Source organism: Coregonus clupeaformis, chromosome 14 (genome assembly GCF_020615455.1).
Source record: "Coregonus clupeaformis isolate EN_2021a chromosome 14, ASM2061545v1, whole genome shotgun sequence".
In the NCBI taxonomy this organism is placed as follows: Eukaryota; Metazoa; Chordata; class Actinopteri; order Salmoniformes; family Salmonidae; genus Coregonus; species Coregonus clupeaformis.
The window spans coordinates 3357666-3379161 of NC_059205.1; the positions used below are offsets into that span (position 1 = coordinate 3357666).

Genomic DNA, 21496 nt, shown 5'->3' on the forward strand with positions numbered 1-21496 from the left:
TGTGTGTGTGTGTTATGGAAGTAGGTGTTCAGGAATGTGGACTCCTCCCAACATTCCAGACAGTATTCCTGTGTCAGGGTGACTGATGGTTGTCAGGGGAGAGAAACAGGGGGAGGAGAGGGAGAGAGGAGAGGAAAGAGAGGGGAGGAAAGAGAGGGGAGGAAAGAGAGGGGGGGAGGAGGAGGAGGAGGAGGAGGAGGAGGAGGGAAATGGGTCCATTTTCAAGCCACCTCCCTCCAAATACATCCCACCACCTAATTTCTCAATCCACCCATCCAGCCTGGTTTCTTCATTTCTCCAACCCTTTCAGTAACAGTTTACATTTGGTAGTTTAGTATTACATTCCAGTTCTCATGTTGTCTGTGGTAATATCGTTCCCTCTTTCCTGTTTAGTTTGATACGCATTGACTCTCTTCTATTTCCTGTTTCCTCCCCAGATGATGAGACCGACAGTCTGTCTGATGTTAAGTGGATTCAGATCCTGGCCCCTCCGGCCCACCTACTATCTCTGAACCCTGCCCTGTCTTTGACCCCGGACCTCGACCCCCCCCCCGTAAAGACCCTCCCGCCCCCCGACCCATCATCCAGCGACCCCCAGGGGCCTGACGCCAAACGCCACCCCACCGCCGAGCCCCCACCCTGGGGAGAAGAACGACCAGACTGCCGTGCAGACGTCCAGAGCCCTCCGCTCCCCCAGCCCAACATCGGCAAGCTGATGGGGGGTGAGGAGGGCTCGTCCCCCCCTATGTCAGCCTCCTCTAGCCCCCCTCCTTTCCACCACCACCACCACTCAGCCCTGGAGAACGGCTGCTCCTCTACCAGCCCCTCTAGTCCAGCCAGCCCTGCCCTCAGCGGGCTCAGTGAAGAACCCTGCAAGGGGAACCAGACAAGGGTGACCGTTACCCCTTCAGACCACCACCAGCCCCCCACCCCCTCGGACCCACGCCCTGATGCCCCAGTGGGGGAGAGGGGTGGGGAGAGGAGTGGTGGAAGCTCCCACGTTAGTCACACACACTTTACCTTTGAGGAGAGGCTGGGAGGGGATGAGACGATAGCAGAGAAGTTTAACTCCAAGCCAGAGACTGAGAGAGCTGGTGCTGGGTCACCTATTCAGGACAGTGGTAGGGAGGAGGCTGGAATGGCTGGGGGACAGTCACAGGACAATGGGGGAGGTCGTGGAAATACAGGAGGGACGATGGAGGGGCAGAGAGAGCGGAAGGAGTGTAGGAATTCCTCTCAGAAGCAGAAGAGGTTGAAAGGAGAGAAGGAGAAGGAGAGCAGGGGAGGTCAGGATGGGGAGAAGGCTCTTACCAACGGCCTGGCTACTGCAGGGGAGGAAGAGGAGGAGGAGGAGGAAGGGCAGTCTCTCCTCCCTCCCCCCTCCAAGGAGGACTCCGTAACAGAGGAAAAGGAGATGGAGGAGAGCAAGCAAGAGAACGGAGGAGAAGGAGGTAGCAGTGTTCGTTCCAAACAGAGCAACAGTCATCTGCAGCCAGTAAGTGGGCTGTTTGGCGGGGCGCGTCCCAAACAACCGGTCAATCTCAAACTCTAGATCCCCTGGCCGCTATCCGGACACGTCCAGAACCAGCTAGCACCTACTGCTAACACCACCACCGCCGTCTGCAAGAACAAGAACCTTGAGAACCGTGCCGGTGGCGTAACCACGGATACAGCAACCGTCGTTGCCGGGGGTGACCCTGGTGGTTGTGTTGTGGTTGTTAATGGGGAGTTGCTAAGCGGGTAACCGTCATCATTGTTGGGCCTGGTGGTGGCGTCAGAGAGCAGCCCGGACAACGACCTCCAGGCGGGGTATCACCACCAGGGGGCTCTGCCCAGGAAACTGCTCTCCTCCCTGGGGGATGTGGCCCCGGTGTGGGTCCCTGACTCCCAGGCACCAGTCTGTATGAAGTGTGAGGCCCGCTTCACCTTCACCAAGAGGAGGCATCACTGCAGGGCCTGTGGGAAGGTGGGTGCAGATTCTATTTTTGATTGAACCTTTATTTTGACAGGGAGTCAATGCTGAGACCAAGGTCTCTTTTCCAGATGAGCCCTGTTTAACACAACAATACACATCAAAATACAATATACACATTAAAGTACATATATACATTAAAATACATGTTATTATACACAACGATACAGGAAATGTAGACCCCAATCATAAACAGACACATTCTTCAGTAAAAAGTTATCCTAATATTCGTCTGAAATGCCCTAGAGGCACCGATTTTTAGAGAGCTTTGGAGATCATTCCACACGTAAGGTGCAGAAACACTAAAAGCAGATTTACCCAACTCAGTGGGGATGGAAGGGACCTCCAGAATTAGCCATCCACAGGTGACTCGTATGTCTGTAATTTAACAATGAAGTCAGGTAAGGCAGAGGTTTACACAAGAGGGCTTTATAAACAAAAAGAGAGCTACGAGACTTGAGGGCCGGCCTACTTTCTGATACAGAATGCAGTGATGTGTCCTGAACCTATCACCGTAATAAAGCGTAGGGCACTACGGTAAACTGCGTCCAATGTCTTCAGTACAGTAGAAGCTACATTCATATAGACTCTATCACCATAGTCTATAGCCGTAATGAATGTCGACTGAATGATCTGTTTTCTGATGTTTAAGGAAAGGCATGACCTGCTCCTATAAAATAATCCCATTTGAATCGTTGAAGTTGAGCTGGGTTGTTCTAGGATGGCCTGGTACAGGGTTCTAGGATGGCCTGGTACAGAGTTCTAGGATGGCCTGGTACAGGGTTCTAGGATGGCCTGGTACGGGGTTCTAGGATGGCCTGGTACAGGGTTCTAGGATGGCCTGGTACAGGGTTCTAGGATGGCCTGGTACGGGGTTCTAGGATGGCCTGGTACAGGGTTCTAGGATGGCCTGGTACAGGGTTCTAGGATGGCCTGGTACAGGGTTCTAGGATGGCCTGGTACAGGGTTCTAGGATGGCCTGGTACAGGGTTCTAGGATGGCCTGGTACAGGGTTCTAGGATGGCCTGGTACAGGGTTCTAGGATGGCCTGGTACAGGGTTCTAGGATGGCCTGGTACAGGGGCCTTTTACAGCTGAATCTGCACTGGGACAGGTCTGCTGTGGACAAACACCCTCTTAATTTCCCAAGGTCACACACTAAGAGTGTAGTGTATATAAGACAACACTAAGAGTGTAGTGTGTATAAGATAACAATGTGTGTAAGATCGTTGTTGTGAAAATGTGATTGATTTTGTCAATTTAATTTGAGAAAACAAGTGTCGTCAAGTGAGATTTCATTAGAGATGTGTGCCTGAACGGTGTGTGAATGAATTCGGTGTATAAGCTGAATTGGGTAGAAGACAGGCTGGAGAGGAGAACGTCTCTCTCTCATAGAGACACGCGATACCAGCACTCCTGAGCGGGTCGGGGGTCGATTCAGGAAGTACACTACATTTCAATTTCCAATGCTCTTCGATGTGTCTCCAGGTGTTCTGTGCTCTTCGATGTGTCCCCAGGTGTTCTGTGCTCTTCGATGTGTCCCCAGGTGTTCTGTGCTCTTCGATGTGTCCCCAGGTGTTCTGTGCTCTTCGATGTGTCCCCAGGTGTTCTGTGCTCTTCGATGTGTCTCCAGGTGTTCTGTGCTCTTCGATGTGTCCCCAGGTGTTCTGTGCTCTTCGATGTGTCCCCAGGTGTTCTGTGCTCTTCGATGTGTCCCCAGGTGTTCTGTGCTCTTCGATGTGTCCCCAGGTGTTCTGTGCTCTTCGATGTGTCCCCAGGTGTTCTGTGCTCTTCGATGTGTCTCCAGGTGTTCTGTGCTCTTCGATGTTTCTCCAGGTGTTCTGTGCTCTTCGATGTGTCCCCAGGTGTTCTGTGCTCTTCGATGTGTCCCCAGGTGTTCTGTGCTCTTCGATGTGTCCCCAGGTGTTCTGTGCTCTTCGATGTGTCCCCAGGTGTTCTGTGCTGCCTGCTGCAACCGGAGGAGCAGACTGATCTACATGGACAGGAAGGAGGCCAGAGTCTGCAACACCTGTCACGCTGCCCTACTGAGTGGTGAGTCACCATTACTACACTGATCTAGGATCAGCTTACTCCATCCCGTTCCTGACCTTAACCATTAGGATGTAAACACAATACTGATCTAGGATCAGCTTTACTCCATCCCGTTCCTGACCTTAACCATTAGGATGTAAACACAATACTGATCTAGGATCAGCTTACTCCATCCCGTTCCTGACCTTAACCATTAGGATGTAAACACAATACTGATCCTGGCGCAGCGTCTAGAATCAACTTCATCCATAGCTTTGGTTTGGTTGGGGTTTGGTCTTGGCCCTAGTTGTAAGGTGTGGAAAAACTCCTGGCCGTAGTTAAATGGCATAGCAATAGTCTACTGCATACCTTCCTGTCTTCCCTATATTGATTCTATATTGATCCTATATCGCCCTATATTGATCCTATATCTCCCTATATTGATCCTATATCTCCCTATATTGATCCTATATTGATCCTATATCTCCCTATATTGATAATATATCTCCCTATATTGATCCTATATTGATCCTATATCTCCCTATATTGATCCTATATCTCCCTATATTGATCCTATATCTCCCCTATAGTGAATCTATATATCCCTATATTGATCCTATATTGATCCTATATCTCCCTATATTGATAATATATCTCCCTATATTGATCCTATATTGATCCTATATCTCCCTATATTGATCCTATATCGCCCTATATTGATCCTATATCTCCCTATATTGATCCTATATCTCCCTATATTGATCCTATATTGATCCTATATCTCCCTATATTGATAATATATCTCCCTATATTGATCCTATATTGATCCTATATCTCCCTATATTGATCCTATATCTCCCTATATTGATCCTATATCTCCCCTATAGTGAATCTATATATCCCTATATTGATCCTATATCTCCCTATATTTTTCCACATTTTGTTACGTTACAGCCTTATTCTAAAATTGATTAAATAATTTTTTGCCCTCATCAATCTACACACAATAACCCAAAATGACAAATCAAAACAGGTTTTTAGACATTTTTGCAAATGTATATATAAAACAAAACAAAAAACGTATTTACATAAGTATTCAGACCCTTTGCTATGAGACTCATAATTGAGCTCAGGTGCATCCTGTTTCCATTGATCATCCTTGATGTTTCTACAACTTGATTGGAGTCACCTGTGGTAAAATCAATTGATTGGACATGATTTGGAAAGGCACACAACTGTTTATATAAGGTCCCACAGTTGACAGAGCAAAAACCAAGCCATGAGGTTGAAGGAATTGTCCGTAGAGCTCCGAGACAGGATTGTTTTACGGCACAGATCTGGGGAAGGGTACCAAAACATTTCTGCAGCATTGAAGGTCCCAAGAACACAGTGGCCTCCATCATTCTTAAATGGAAGAAGTTTGGAGCCACCAAGACTCTTCCTAGAGCTGGCCGCCCGGCCAAACTGAGCAATCGGGGGAGAAGGGCCTTGGTCAGGGAGGTGACCAAGAACCCAATGGTCACTCTGACAGAGCTCCAGAGTTCCTCTGTGGAGATGGGAGAACCTTCTAGAAGGACAACCATCTCTGCAGCACTCCACCAATCAGGTCTTTATGGTAGAGTGGCCAGACGGAAGCCACTCCTCAGTAAAAGGCACATGACAGCCCGCTTGGATTTAGCCAAAAGGCACCTAAATACTCTCAGACCATGAGAAACAAGATTCTCTGGTCTGATTAAACCAAGATTGTGCTCTTTGGCTTGAATGCCAAGCGTCACGTCTGGAGGAAACCTGGCACCATCCCTACGGTGAAGCATGGTGGTGGCAGCATCATGCTGTGGGGATGTTTTTCAGTGGCAGGGACTTGTCAGGATCGAGGGAAAGATGAATGGAGCAAAGTACAGAGATCCTTGATGAAAATCTGCTCCAGAGCGCTCAGGACCTCAGACTGGGGCGAAGGTTCACCTTCCAACAGGTCAACGACCCTAAGCACACAGCCAAGACAACGCAGGAGTGGCTTCGGGACAAGTCTCTGAATGTCCTTGAGTGGACCAGCCAGAGTCCGGACTTGAACCCGATCTAACATCTCTGGAGAGACCTGAAAATAGCTGTGCAGCGATGCTCCCCATCCAACCTGACAGAGATGGAGAGGATCGGCAGAGAAGAATGGGAGAAACTCCCCAAATACAGTTGTGCCAAGCTTGTAGTGTCATACCCAAGAAGACTCAAGGCTGCAATCGCTGCCAAAGGTGCTTCAACAAAGTACTGAGTAAAGGGTCTGAATACTGATGTAAATGTGATATTTATGTTTTTTATTTTGAATAATTGTTATATATCCTATATTGAGCCGATGTCTCCCTGTATTGATCCGATGTCTCCCTGTATTGATCCGATGTCTCCCTGTATTGATCCGATGTCTCCCTGTGTTGATCCTATATCTCCTGTATGTTGACCCTATATTGACCTGTATTGATCCTGTATCTCGATCCTATATTGCCCTATATTGATCCTATAGCTCCCTACAGTATATTGATCCTATATCGATCTTGATCCTATATCTCCGTCTCCTTTTTGCCGTCAGCTCATTCGTGGGAGGGTACGTGCGGCGGGTCTAACCAGAGTCCTAACCCCAACAACCCAGCAGAGTTCTGCAGTACCGTCCCACCTCTGCAGCAGGTCCAAGCCTCAGGGGCGCTGGCCTCCCTTCCTCCCCCCGTCATGGTCCCTGTGGGGGTCCCTAAAACACCCGGCTCAGAGGGTAACCACCTCTCCATGACACACCTAAACACCAGGGACCTGTTCATTGGGCACCTAACGGAATAAAACTGACTGGAACAGGGAGGGACTACCTGAGCTTATCCAATAAGAAATGCACTGTTTTCCGTTGCAAAATGTTTTGCTATGGTGTGCGCTAATAAATACGACCCTGTATAACCTCTGACCTATCTTCCTGTTTCCTTTCCTTTTTTGCTTTTTATGACTGCTTCCTCTTTCTCACCCAATAGGACGTTTCCACCCTAGTTGCTTTCTTTTGATAATAGTTTTGTTTTCTGTGTTAAATTTTAGATTTATCCAACCTGTGTGTGTGTGCGTCACAGGGTGTGCAGGTTTCCTCTCGCGGGAGCGGAAGAGGGTGTGGTTTGCAGATGGAATCCTGGCGAATGGGGAGGCAGCAGAATCCCCCAAGCCCTCTGCTTCCAGCCCCGCCCCCTCGCAACCATTGGCTGTCTCACAGTGTTCCAACAAATCCTTCTCTACTGATTTGCGAGAGGTACGGTTGGCACCAAAGCTCAAATCTTACAGTTTGTTAAAGAGGAATTTAAGCAAAAGTCTAGCATTGACCTTTTTATTATTGATATTCTGAGGTTGGTTTATAGTCCTCCTGTCAGGAACTGGGTGACTGACTGACTACGACTAGGAGGAAACACACCTGGACAAGTTGTCCCTGGGTTGACCTTAGAGTTTCTAGAATGAAAAGCCTTTTTCATACAGACTGTTTCCCGTCATCATCAGCAGTGAAGTGTGACCAGATAATGTAGTTTAGTTGTTGACGTCTGTCTGGACTGGGCATGCCTGGTAGAGTAGCAACAGGTTAGAAGGTGACTCACCACTCAGCTTGTCTGTAGACTAGAATCACTGGTAAACCTTTAATGCCTTTGTCTGTACTGATCTCTGACTCGTCCAATGACTGGAACTCCTAACACACAAACACACACACTCTGAATTGCTGAATGTGAATATGAAGGGTTGTCTGCCAATTACAGATTTATTCAGCCTTCTACAATCCTCCACACCGGTTTTTCTGTACTTAAACCCTCTCCTCCTCCTCCTCCTCTTCCTCCTCCTCACCCCTCCAGGCATCGTCCCCTGCCCCTGCGACCACCGTGGGAAGCCCTGTAGGCAGCTCCGTCAGTCTAATTCCGGAGGACGGCCTTCCTCCCATCCTCACCTCCACCGGAGTTAAAGGAGGTACGGGAGGCCACACCTTAACCTCCCCCATCCTCACCTCACTGTCCATCACTCAACCTCCCCCGTCCTCACCTCACTGTCCATCACACCTTAACCTCCCCCGTCCTCACCTCACTGTCCATCACACCTTAACCTCCCCCCGTCCTCACCTCACTGTCCATCACACCTTAACCTCCCCCGTCCTCACCTCACTGTCCATCACACCTTAACCTCCCCCGTCCTCACCTCACTGTCCATCACACCTTAACCTCCCCCGTCCTCACCTCACTGTCCATCACACCTTAACCTCCCCCGTCCTCACCTCACTGTCCATCACACCTTAACCTCCCCCCGTCCTCACCTCACTGTCCATCACACCTCAACCTCCCCCGTCCTCACCTCACTGTCCATCACTTAACCTCCCCCGTCCTCACCTCACTGTCCATCAATCACCTTAACCTCCCCCGTCCTCACCTCACTGTCCATCACACCTTAACCTCCCCCGTCCCCACCTCACTGTCCATCACACCTTAACCTCCCCCGTCCTCACCTCACTGTCCATCACTCAACCTCCCCCGTCCTCACCTCACTGTCCATCACTCAACCTCCCCCCGTCCTCACCTCACTGTCCATCACACCTTAACCTCCCCGTCCTCACCTCACTGTCCATCACATCTTAACCTCCCCCGTCCTCACCTCACTGTCCATCACTCAACCTCCCCCATCCTCACCTCACTGTCCATCACTCAACCTCCCCCGTCCTCACCTCACTGTCCATCAACTCAACCTCCCCCATCCTCACCTCACTGTCCATCACACCTTAACCTCCCCGTCCTCACCTCACTGTCCATCACTCAACCTCCCCCATCCTCACCTCACTGTCCATCACTCAACCTCCCCCGTCCTCACCTCACTGTCCATTCACACCTTAACCTTAACCTCCCCCGTCCTCACCTCACTGTCTATCACACCTTAACCTCCCCCGTCCTCACCTCACTGTCCATCACACAACCTCCCCCGTCCTCACCTCACTGTCCATCACACCTTAACCTCCCCCCGTCCTCACCTCACTGTCCATCACACCTTAACCTCCCCCGTCCTCACCTCACTGTCCATCACACCTTAACCTCCCCCGTCCTCACCTCACTGTCCATCACACCTTAACCTCCCCTGTCCTCACCTCACTGTCCATCACACCTTAACCTCCCCCGTCCTCACCTCACTGTCCATCACACCTTAACCTCCCCCGTCCTCACCTCACTGTCCATCACACCTTAACCTCCCCCGTCCTCACCTCACTGTCCATCACACCTTAACCTCCCCCGTCCTCACCTCACTGTCCATCACACTGTGTGTTTTCATCTGTGTGTCACCTTTGTTGTCCAGCGATCATGTCAATGTAGCAAGCTGGGAGGGGTGTGGTGCTGGGGGGTACATTGGGGTACATTGGGGTACATTGGGGTTCGTTGTGAGATGTCCCTGTTTGGTAACTCTGTGTGTTTTCCTCCACCAGCATCGCCCCCCTCAGACTGCGCGGTGGAGGAGCGTCCCTCTGAGATGATTCTGATGCAGCAGCTGGAGGACGGAGGTCCTGACCCGCTGGTGTTTGTGCTCAATGCCAACCTGCTGGCTGTGGTCAGACTGGTCAACTGTGAGTGTCTCGATAAGGTTCTTCCAGCTTCAACTAGCAACACCAGCATCGTTTCATAAACTGTAGATGTCATAATGCCAGTTTATTCTGACCTCACTCTGAGGAGCTTGTCTGACTCAGCAGTTTGGCTGTTGTTATTCCTCACACTACTAGAGAAGTAAATATATAATGAGAGTATATATCTATACCCCCCTCTATGATCCCACAGTACTATCACTCATTACTAGAATCACTCATTCTACATTCTATGGTAACCTTCTCTCGGCTCTCCCTTGCTCCCTTCCTGTAGACGTAAACAGGAAGTGTTGGTATGTGACCAGTAAGGGGATGCATGCAGTGGGCCAGGCTGAGGTGGTGGTGCTGCTGCAGTGTCTGCCTGACGAGAAGATCATCCCCAAAGACATCTTCAGCCACTTCGTACAGCTCTACCAGGAGGCCCTCAAAGGTTAGTTTAATATACCTCCACCAGGAGGCCCTCACAGGTTAGTTTAATATACCTCCACCAGGAGGCCCTCACAGGTTAGTTTAATATACCACCACCAGGAGGCCCTCACAAGTTCATTTAATATAACTCCACCAAGAGGCCCTCACAGGTTAATTTAATATAACTCCACCAAGAGGCCCTCACAGGTTAATTTAATATAACTCCACCAAGAGGCCCTCACAGGTTAATTTAATATAACTCCACCAAGAGGCCCTCACAGGTTAATTTAATATACCTCCACCAAGAGGCCCTCACAGGTTAATTTAATATAACTCCACCAAGAGGCCCTCACAGGTTAATTTAATATACCTCCACCAAGAGGCCCTACCTCCACCAGGAGGCCGTCATGGGTAAAATACGACAAATACCACCATTAGGAGGCCTACTAAGACATTTTACAGCTCTACCAGGAGGCCTTCACAGGTATAATAAGACCAGTATGCTACCTCAACCAGGAGGCCTACTTAAGATTATATTAAACAGCTCTGCCAGGAGGCTCACATGGGGGAAAATGTGCTGGTAGATCTAGAGGTCCACATGGTGGAGTTGATCCTTCCCAGCCAGGTTACCCTCACAGTTAGTTTCAACGTTTATTTGCCACTTGCACAGGATACAACAGGTGTGAAACAGTACAGTGAAACTCTTACCTTGAAAGCTCTTTCCCAACAATGCAGTGATTAGTAATAATGATAATATGGAAAACGCTGTCTCAGGCGCCGCTCCAGAATCTCCCGTAAGTGTTGAATTGGGTTGAGATCTGGTGACTGAGACGGCCGTGGCATATGGTTTACATAGTTTTCATGGTCATCAAACCATTCAGTGACCACTCGTGCCCTGTGGATGGGGGCATTGTCATCCTATGGGTGTCATAGCCATGGTAGCCAAAATAACGGCCTGCCCAGCATTTTTATACATGACCCTAAGCATGATGGGATGTTTTAATTGCTTAATTAACTCAGGAACCACACCAGTGTGGAACCACCTGCTTTCAATGGATGTATATACAGGTCAGTGTCAGTACCTTATTCAATGTGCAGGGGTACTGGAGTGGTTGAATATACAGGTCAGTCCCAGTACCTTATTCAATGTGCAGGGGTACTGGAGTGGTTGAATATACAGGTCAGTCCCAGTACCTTATTCAATGTTCAGGGGTACTGGAGTGGTTGAATATACAGGTCAGTCCCAGTACCTTATTCAATGTGCAGGGGTACTGGAGTGGTTGGATATACAGGTCAGCGTCAGTACCTTATTCAATGTGCAGGGGTACTGGAGTGGTTGGATATACAGGTCAGCGTCAGTACCTTATTCAATGTGCAGGGGTACTGGAGTGGTTGAATATACAGGTCAGTCCCAGTACCTTATTCAATGTGCAGGGGTACTGGAGTGGTTGGATATACAGGTCAGTCCCAGTACCTTATTCAATGTGCAGGGGTACTGGAGTGGTTGGATATACAGGTCAGTCCCAGTACCTTATTCAATGTGCAGGGGTACTGGAGTGGTTGGATATACAGGTCAGTGTCAGTACTTTACTCCTTTAAAGACCATTGAAGCTGTGAGCTCTGTATTCACTCCTTAAAGACCATTGAAGCTGTGAGTTCTGTATTCACTCCTTAAAGACCATTGAAGCTGTGAGCTCTGTATTCACTCCTTAAAGACCATTGAAGCTGTGAGCTCTGTATTCCTTCCTTAAAGACCATTGAAGCTGTGAGCTGTGTTTATTTATTTTTTTAAAATATATTTTCTCCCCAATTTATGATATCCAATTGGTAGTTATAATCTTGTCTCATTGCTGCAACTCCCCAACGGACTCGGGAGAGGCGAAGGTCAAGAGCCATGCGTCCTCCGAAACATGACCTGCCAAGCCGCACTGCTTCTTGACACACTGGTCGCTTAACCCGGAAGCCAGCCGCACCAATGTGTCGGAGGAAACACCGTCCAACTGACGACCGACATCAGCTTGCAGGTGCCCTGCCCGCCACAAGGAGTCACTAGAGCACGATGAGCCAAGGAAATCCCTCCGGCCAAACCCTCCCCTAACCCGGACGACGCTGGGCCAATTGTGTGCCGCCCCATGGGGCTCCTGGTCACGGCCGGCTGGGACACAGCCTCAGACTGCGATGTAGTGCCTTAGACCGCTGCGCCACAAATAAAAGGTGTTTTAACACTCAAACTCTCCCCCCCCTTTCCTTTCCTCTCCTCCTTCTTTTAACCAATGTTCTTCTCTTCCCCTCCAGGTAACGTCCTGACCCACCTGGGCCACTCGTTCTTCACCCAGAGTTTCCTGGGCAGCAGGGAGCACGGAGGGTTCCTCTACGTCTCCCCGTCCTTCCAGGCCCTCCAGGATCTGATGCTCCCCAACCCCCCCTACCTGTTTGGGGTGTTGCTGCAGAAGTGGGAGACCCCCTGGGCCAAGGCGTTCCCCATCAGGCTCATGCTGCGGCTGGGCGCCGAGTACAGATGTGAGTACGGAGGGGTGGGTTGGTTTGGGTTAGCTTTGGGTATGGCTGGGTTGGGTATGGCTGGGTTGGGTTGGGTTGGGTATGGCTGGGTTGGGTATGGCTGGGTTGGGTTGGGTATGGTTGGGTTGGGTTGAGTATGGTTGGGTTGGGTATGGCTGAGTTGGGTTGGGTATGGTTGGGTCGGGTTGAGTATGGTTGGGTTGGGTATGGTTGGGTTGCATTTAGTTTAGATTGTATTATATTTTTTTGGGCTGGGCACAATTTGTAATGTACTGGCAACTCTGATGTGATTGTTCCGTTTCTAAATGTTTTCCGTTTCATACCTGAACCTGGTGGTTGTATGTTTTAGTCTACCCCTGCCCTCTCTTCAGTGTGCGGTTCAGAAAACCCCTGTTTGGAGAGACGGGTCACACCATCATGACACTGCTAGTGGTAAGAATCACAGCTTCACTTCTGCTCTATTACTCATTCAGTCACCACATACAGATCTGGGATCAGGCAGTCACCACGTACAGATCTGGGATCAGGCAAACAGAGTTTAAATAGTACCAGGCAAACCGTTTTTAAATAGTCTGGTCACCACGTACAGATCTGGGACCAGGCTAACAGAGTTTAAATAGTCTGGTCACCACGTACAGATCTGGGACCAGGCTAACAGAGTTTAAATAGTCTGGTCACCACGTACAGATCTGGGACCAGGCTAACAGAGTTTAAATAGTCTGGTCACCACGTACAGATCTGGGACCAGGCAAACCGTTTTTAAATAGTCTGGTCACCATGTACAGATCTGGGACCAGGCAAACCGTTTTTAAATAGTCTGGTCACCACGTACAGATCTGGGACCAGGCAAACAGAGTTTAAATAGTCGGTCACCACGTACAGATCTGGGACCAGGCTAACAGAGTTTAAATAGTCGGTCACCACGTACAGATCTGGGACCAGGCTAACAGAGTTTAAATAGTCTGGTCACCACGTACAGATCTGGGACCAGGCTAACAGAGTTTAAATAGTCGGTCACCACGTACAGATCTGGGACCAGGCAAACAGAGTTTAAATAGTCTGGTCACCACGTACAGATCTGGGACCAGGCAAACAGAGTTTAAATAGTCTGGTCACCACGTACAGATCTGGGACCAGGCAAACAGAGTTTAAATAGTCTGGTCACCACGTACAGATCTGGGACCAGGCAAACAGAGTTTAAATAGTCTGGTCACCACGTACAGATCTGGGACCAGGCTAACAGATGGCAGGAAGGTTGGCCCCAGTGATGTACTGGCCATAGTGGTCCTGGATGGCAGGAAGGTTGGCCCCAGTGATGTACTGGCCATAGGGGTCCTGGATGGCAGGAAGGTTGGCCCCAGTGATGTACTGGCCATAGTGGTCCTGGATGGCAGGAAGGTTGGCCCCACTGATGTACTGGCCATAGTGGTCCTGGATGGCAGGAAGGTTGGCCCCACTGATGTACTGGCCATAGTGGTCCTGGATGGCAGGAAGGTTGGCCCCAGTGATGGACTGGCCATAGTGGTCCTGGATGGCAGGAAGGTTGGCCCCAGTGATGTACTGGCCATAGTGGTCCTGGATGGCAGGAAGGTTGGCCCCAGTGATGTACTGGCCATAGTGGTCCTGGATGGCAGGAAGGTTGGCCCCAGTGATGTACTGGCCATAGTGAGTGTCAATTGCAGTAGAATCCTACTCTGGTGCCTTCTGCCTACAACAACATCTCTTGCATAGTTCGTTTTCTTTCTCGGTATGTTACATTGAAAGTGGATAATATCACGTTGATTCGATCACAATTGCCACAGTAAAGGGAAACGTTGGTAGTGTTAACTAACAGGGAAAACTCTAGAAAGTTGAGTGAAGTTCAATCTTGTGCTTCTTTCTGTTGGCTGATATTTCTTCTGCGCACAGTTTAGAGGGAACGTTGACGGTTTAATAGCGGAGAATGTGCTTAATGTGAGCTGCTGATAAATAAATATAAGAACACTTATTTCACTCCACACATCAACCACTGTTTGAGGAGCAGCCTCTCGCTGCCCGACAGGTGATATTCTGCCCAAACTCTGTATGCCATGGGCTCTCCAACCCTGTTCCTCCAGCTACCCAGTACTCTGTATGCCATGGGCTCTCCAACCCTGTTCCTCCAGCTACCCAGTACTCTGTATGCCATGGGCTCTCCAACCCTGTTCCTCCAGCTACCCAGTACTCTGTATGCCATGGGCTCTCCAACCCTGTTCCTCCAGCTACCCAGTACTCTGTATGCCATGGGCTCTCCAACCCTGTTCCTCCAGCTACCCAGTACTCTGTATGCCGTGGGCTCTTCAACCCTGTTCCTCCAGCTACCCAGTACTCTGTATGCCATGGGCTCTCCAACCCTGTTCCTGCAGCTACCCAGTACTCTGTATGCCATGGGCTCTCCAACCCTGTCCCTCCAGCTACCCAGTACTCTGTATGCCATGGGCTCTCCAACCCTGTTCCTGCAGCTACCCAGTACTCTGTATGCCATGGGCTCTCCAACCCTGTCCCTCCAGCTACCCAGTACTCTGTGTACCATGGGCTCTCCAACCCTGTTCCTCCAGCTACCCAGTACTCTGTATGCCATGGGCTCTCCAACCCTGTTCCTCCAGCTACCCAGTACTCTGTATGCCATGGGCTCTCCAACCCTGTTCCTGTAGCTACCCAGTACTCTGTATGCCATGGGCTCTCCAACCCTGTTCCCCCAGCTACCCAGTACTCTGTATGCCATGGGCTCTCCAACCCTGTTCCTCCAGCTACCCAGTACTCTGTATGCCATGGGCTCTCCAACCCTGTTCCTCCAGCTACCCAGTACTCTGTATGCCATGGGCTCTCCAACCCTGTTCCTCCAGCTACCCAGTACTCTGTATGCCATGGGCTCTCCAACCCTGTTCCTCCAGCTACCCAGTACTCTGTATGCCATGGGCTCTCCAACCCTGTTCCTGCAGCTACCCAGTACTCTGTATGCCGTGGGCTCTCCAACCCTGTTCCTGCAGCTACCCAGTACTCTGTATGCCATGGGCTCTCCAACCCTGTTCCTCCAGCTACCCAGTACTCTGTATGCCATGGGCTCTCCAACCCTGTTCCCCCAGCTACCCAGTGCTTAATTTGGGAAACCAAGTGAAATCTGTTCGGGAACATGGATAGTAACATGTTTTCAGAACGAAACATATTTCACTAAACTGTTGACAGGCCCTCTGCGTGCTCGAGAAAGGAATAAAGGAGAGAGAGGAGATGGAAATGCATGGTGGTGAGATATTCTGTATAGCTAAAGGGAATGTCATCCAATTAATTATGAAAATATAAAAATAATCCCTATTACTAGGCTATTCAAATACAAATTCACTATAATTGTAGGCTAAACTGTAAGCCGCCGTGCACAATAAATGAACCAACAGCGTCACCTAGGCCTATACGTTCTCTCCCAGACTCGTGGATAGAAATTCTGGAGCGTAGCATAAGGTGCTAACCAGTCCATCCAGTATGCATAATAATACAGTCCACACTCAAAGGCGATTACTCAATTTTTTAAAATTTTGGAGTATATTCTAGACCAATTATGTACGAAAGACATCTTAAATCAATGTTTTTCTGCCATGCATAATATGTGGTAGGTTATGTATTGTATAAAGGCACAATCATACTTTTACTTTTTTTTTTTTTTTTTTTTGAGCTTGGGCTCATAAGCCTATGAATATGCATAAACTCTAATATGCATATGGGTGTTTTGCATTAATCATCACCTTAGAAAGCGCTGTTCATTTCGTTGTTAGGCTTTTGAAACGACATCTACAATGACCATGTTTTACACTCAGTTTCAACCTGCTGTTTAACTTATTTTTCTTCAAATTGATGGATTTTAAAAGCAGATACTGTTTTGATGATGAGTGTTTGATGGGATTTTTTTTGATTGCATTTGCATTAATGTCAGAATGGTTAGAGGGACAATAGAGCGCTGAGTTCCTACATTCGGACCTTATTGGTTGTTAGTGAGTTGGGTTCTACCAACGCATGTCCAGAGTCCATAAGAGGAGATCACCGCGACTCAACGGTCACGTGGAATTTTACTGCGTTCATGATTGCCGGTGTGACGATAATGGTAATATGGTCTCTGCAACAGCCCTACCCATGATGATTATTATTATTTGACCCTGCTGGTCATCTATGAACATCTTGAAAAACCATCTGGCCTTAATGGCCATGTACTGTTATAATCTCCACCCGTCACAGCCAGAAGAGGACTGGCCACCCCTCAGAGCCTGGTTCCTCTCTAGATTTCTTCCTAGGTTCCTGCCTTTCTAGGGAGTTTTTCCTAGCCACCGTGCTTCTACATCTGCATTGCTTGCTGTTTGTGGTTTTAGTCTGGGTTTCTGTATAAGCACTTTGTGACATCTGCTGATGTAAAAAGGGCTTTATAAATACATTTGATTGGTTGATTAAAGGGTCTATAAAATGTAATGTACCTACAGGACTTCCGTAACTACCAGTACACGTTGCCCGTGGTTCGGCCTGGTGGTGGACATGGAGACGAGGAAGACCTGCGTCAAGATCCCCAGCAACCGATACGACGAGGTGAGGCTCTCAACCAATCATATTGCTTCCTAGCGAGGGGTTCTGCCAATCACTAGGTCACCACGGTCCCAAACCAGAGACAACCAACCCTATGTAGTAGTCGGCCTGGAATCCACACTGAATATCGTTCCGTTTCACTTCACTGATTCGGGTCTGGACCTGCCTTCAGTGATACTGGTTTAGTATAACCAAGATGTTCTGTGTGGTACAGAAGACTTAACTCCCTGTAAGGTTTGGAAATGTTTATCTGCTTGGCTACTGCCACCCTAACAGATGGGAACCCAGTGATTGGACCGTTTGACAACAGACAGTATGAGAGCTTTCACACAGTCGGTGACTAAAACGCTCCAGATTCTCACTTTTTTATTTCTGCCATGTGAACGACAGGAGAAATGAGGAAGTCAGTCAGTCACATAGACCAAGATAACCAGGATTTCTCCATTATTGTATTTTCCTCAATCTACCTCATCAAAATGTTTCATCTAAAAAGAACTGGAACTGATTTGTGGAAACTTCAACCGTAAGGATTATGTTACCACATTGGTGTACTGAACAGATAACTTTGTCACAACTAGTGGCCTCCTGATCACAACTCTTCAGGGCCCGGGTTTCCCAAAAGCGTCGTTAAATCTACGAGCTGTTTCCCAAAACCATAGTTATTAACGTTGCACTTGAAAACACTCGTAATCTAACGCCTACCTCAAGTCGCTCTGGATGAGAGCGGTCTGCTGAATGATGTAAACAGAATCACATGGTTTATCAGTCTCTCTGTGACATCCGATAACTTCAGAGCAAAGGGTGACTACAAATATAAAGTTGCCTGTGTCTTTTGCAATTGTTACAAACAAGCGACGTATACAGTGGGGAAAAAAAGTATTTAGTCAGCCACCAATTGTGCAAGTTCTCCCACTTAAAAAGATGAGAGAGGCCTGTAATTTTCATCATAGGTACACGTCAACTATGACAGACAAAATGAGAAAGAAAATTCCAGAAAATCACATTGTAGGATTTTTATGAATTTATTTGCAGATTATGGTGGAAAATAAGTATTTGGTCAATAACAAAAGTTTCTCAATACTTTGTTATATACCCTTTGTTGGCAATGACACAGGTCAAACGTTTTCTGTAAGTCTTCACAAGGTTTTCACACACTGTTGCTGGTATTTTGGCCCATTCCTCCATGCAGATCTCCTCTAGAGCAGTGATGTTTTGGGGCTGTCGCTGGGCAACACAGACTTTCAACTCCCTCCAAAGATTTTCTATGGGGTTGAGATCTGGAGACTGGCTAGGCCACTCCAGGACCTTGAAATGCTTCTACGAAGCCACTCCTTCGTTGCCCGGGCGGTGTGTTTGGGATCATTGTCATGCTGAAAGACCCAGCCAGGTTTCATCTTCAATGCCCTTGCTGATGGAAGGAGGTTTTCACTCAAAATCTCACGATACATGGCCCCATTCATTCTTTCCTTTACACGGATCAGTCGTCCTGGTCCCTTTGCAGAAAAACAGTCCCAAAGCATGATGTTTCCACCCCCATGCTTCACAGTAGGTATGGTGTTCTTTGGATGCAACTCAGCATTCTTTGTCCTCCAAACACGACGAGTTGAGTTTTTACCAAAAAGTTCTATTTTGGTTTCATCTGACCATATGACATTCTCCCAATCCTCTTCTGGATCATCCAAATGCACTCTAGCAAACTTCAGACGGGCCTGGACATGTACTGGCTTAAGCAGAGGGACACGTCTGGCATTGCAGGATTTAAGTCCCTGGCGGCGTAGTGTGTTACTGATGATAGGCTTTGTTACTTTGGTCCCAGCTCTCTGCAGGTCATTCACTAGGTCCCCCCGTGTGGTTCTGGGATTTTTGCTCACCGTTCTTGTGATAATTTTGACCCCACAGGGTGAGATCTTGCGTGGAGCCCCAGATCAAGGGAGATTATCAGTGGTCTTGTATGTCTTCCATTTCCTAATAATTGCTCCCACAGTTGATTTCTTCAAACCAAGCTGCTTACCTATTGCAGATTCAGTCTTCCCAGCCTGGTGCAGGTCTACAATTTTGTTTCTGGTGTCCTTTGACAGCTCTTTGGTCTTGGCCATAGTGGAGTTTGGAGTGTGACTGTTTGAGGTTGTGGACAGGTGTCTTTTATACTGATAACAAGTTAAAACAGGTGCCATTAATACAGGTAGCTAGTGGAGGACAGAGGAGCCTCTTAAAGAAGAAGTTACAGGTCTGTGAGAGCCAGAAATCGTGCTTGTTTGTAGGTGACCAAATACTTATTTTCCACCATAATTTGCAAATAAATTCATAAAAAATCCTACAATGTGATTTTCTGGAAAAAAAATTCTCAATTTGTCTGTCATAGTTGACGTGTACCTATGATGAAAATTACAGGCCTCTCTCATCTTTTTAAGTGGGAGAACTTGCACAATTGGTGGCTGACTAAATACTTTTTTTCCCCACTGTATATAAAAATATGCTTCAAATGAAAACCGTGATGACTGCATCAAAATATAAACAGCAGGCTATAGGCCTATTTCAATCATATTGAAATTAAATCGAGTGTAGGTTTAACTGAATGACAACAGAGACCGAATCCACTACCATTAAAAATACCTGCAATGCTGATGGGGTAGCATTATAACACTACTATATAAACACCTGCTATATGATGGGGTAACATTATGACACTACTATATAAACACCTGCTATATGATGGGGTAACATTATGACACTACTATATAAACACCTGCTATATGATGGGGTAACATTATGACACTACTATATAAACACCTGCTATATGATGGGGTAACATTATGACACTACTATATAAACACCTGCTATATGATGAGGTAACTTTTATAATCACTATTATATACAGCGCATTCGGAAAGTATTCAGACCCCTTGACTTTTTCCACATTTTGTTACGTTACAGCCTTATTCTAAAATTGATCCAAAAAAATATATATATATTGCGTCAATCTACACACAATACCCCATAATGACAAAGCAAAAACAGGTTTTTAAAAACTGATATCACATTTACATAAGTATTCAGACCCTTTACTCAGTACTTTGTTGAAGCACCTTTGGCAGCGATTACAGCCTCGAGTCTTCCTGGGTATGATGCTACAAGCTTGGCACACCTGTATTTGGTGGGTTTCTCCCATTCTTCTCTGCAGATCCTCTCAATCTCTGTCAGGTTGGATGGGGAGCGTCGCTGCACAGCTATTTTCAGGTCTCTCCAGAGATGTTAGATCGGATTCGTCCGGACTCTGGCTCTGTAGCCTAACGTGTGTACAATGTGTCAAATCTGTGATTTAGTTCATTATTATAGACTAAGCATTAGAACGTAGGCGGTAATATCTCTCTAGGAGCTGATCCGTGGTCAGTATTGTGAAATAATTACAACGTTAAGGAAAGATTTGAATGGAGAAAGCTGATCCGAGAGCAGCGCTCCCTTTCTTTCGACCCTGTCAGTATCGCCGCTATGCCTCAACGACACACTCGGTGAACGTTCTCTCAGCCGTGGTGTTTTGGGAAACGCAGGTTACGTCTTCGGCTGTTATAAGAAAGATGCATCGTTAAAAACACACGTAAGCCTAAATTCCATTGGGAAACCAGGCCCAGGACTGTTGAAGTTACAGATTGGACCTTTAATGACACAACCACATTGTCTGCCCCAGCTGATGAAGGCTATTACCAAGTTATGAACAGACTATTACCATATTATGAACAAGTCTTTATATTCCCTGCAGCTGATGAAGGCCATGAACAAGTCCAATGAACACGTCCTGGCCATGGGGGCGTGTTTTAACGAGCAGGCCGACTCCCACCTGGTGTGTGTTCAGAACGACGACGGAAACTACCAGACACAGGCCATCAGCATTCACCACCAACCACGCAGAGGTACACACACACACACCACACACACACACACACACCACACACACACACACACACGCACACACTCACACTCACACACACACACACACACACACACACAACGTGGGGAGTCAAGTCATAGTCTGTCGACTGGACTAACAAAACCATGGATGGAATCGCAGCCCTTCAGATAGCTTACAATTGAATTTCTTTGTGATTAAATTCAATATTTCAAGTTTATTTCTTCCAGTGACCGGCGCCTGCTTCTTTGTGTTCAGTGGTTCTCTGAAGGCAGCCTCTGGATACTTGGCCAAGACCAGCATTGTGGAAGGTAACATCAACAATATCTCCAAAATTAGAGACTGCATTTCAATTGAACTTTATTTATCGCCTCTGATTTTTTGCCATAGGACTACAGAGCTGATTCAAAATATCAACCAATCATCAAACTTTGATTATTTGAATCCGCTGTTTAGTGCTAGGGCAAAAA

At 47.8% G+C, this 21496-nt stretch overlaps 1 pseudogene; it reads left to right on the plus strand.

Moving 5' to 3' along the window:
* Positions 1–21496, plus strand: part of LOC121566473 — a 52896-nt pseudogene that overhangs the window by 19739 nt on the left and 11661 nt on the right.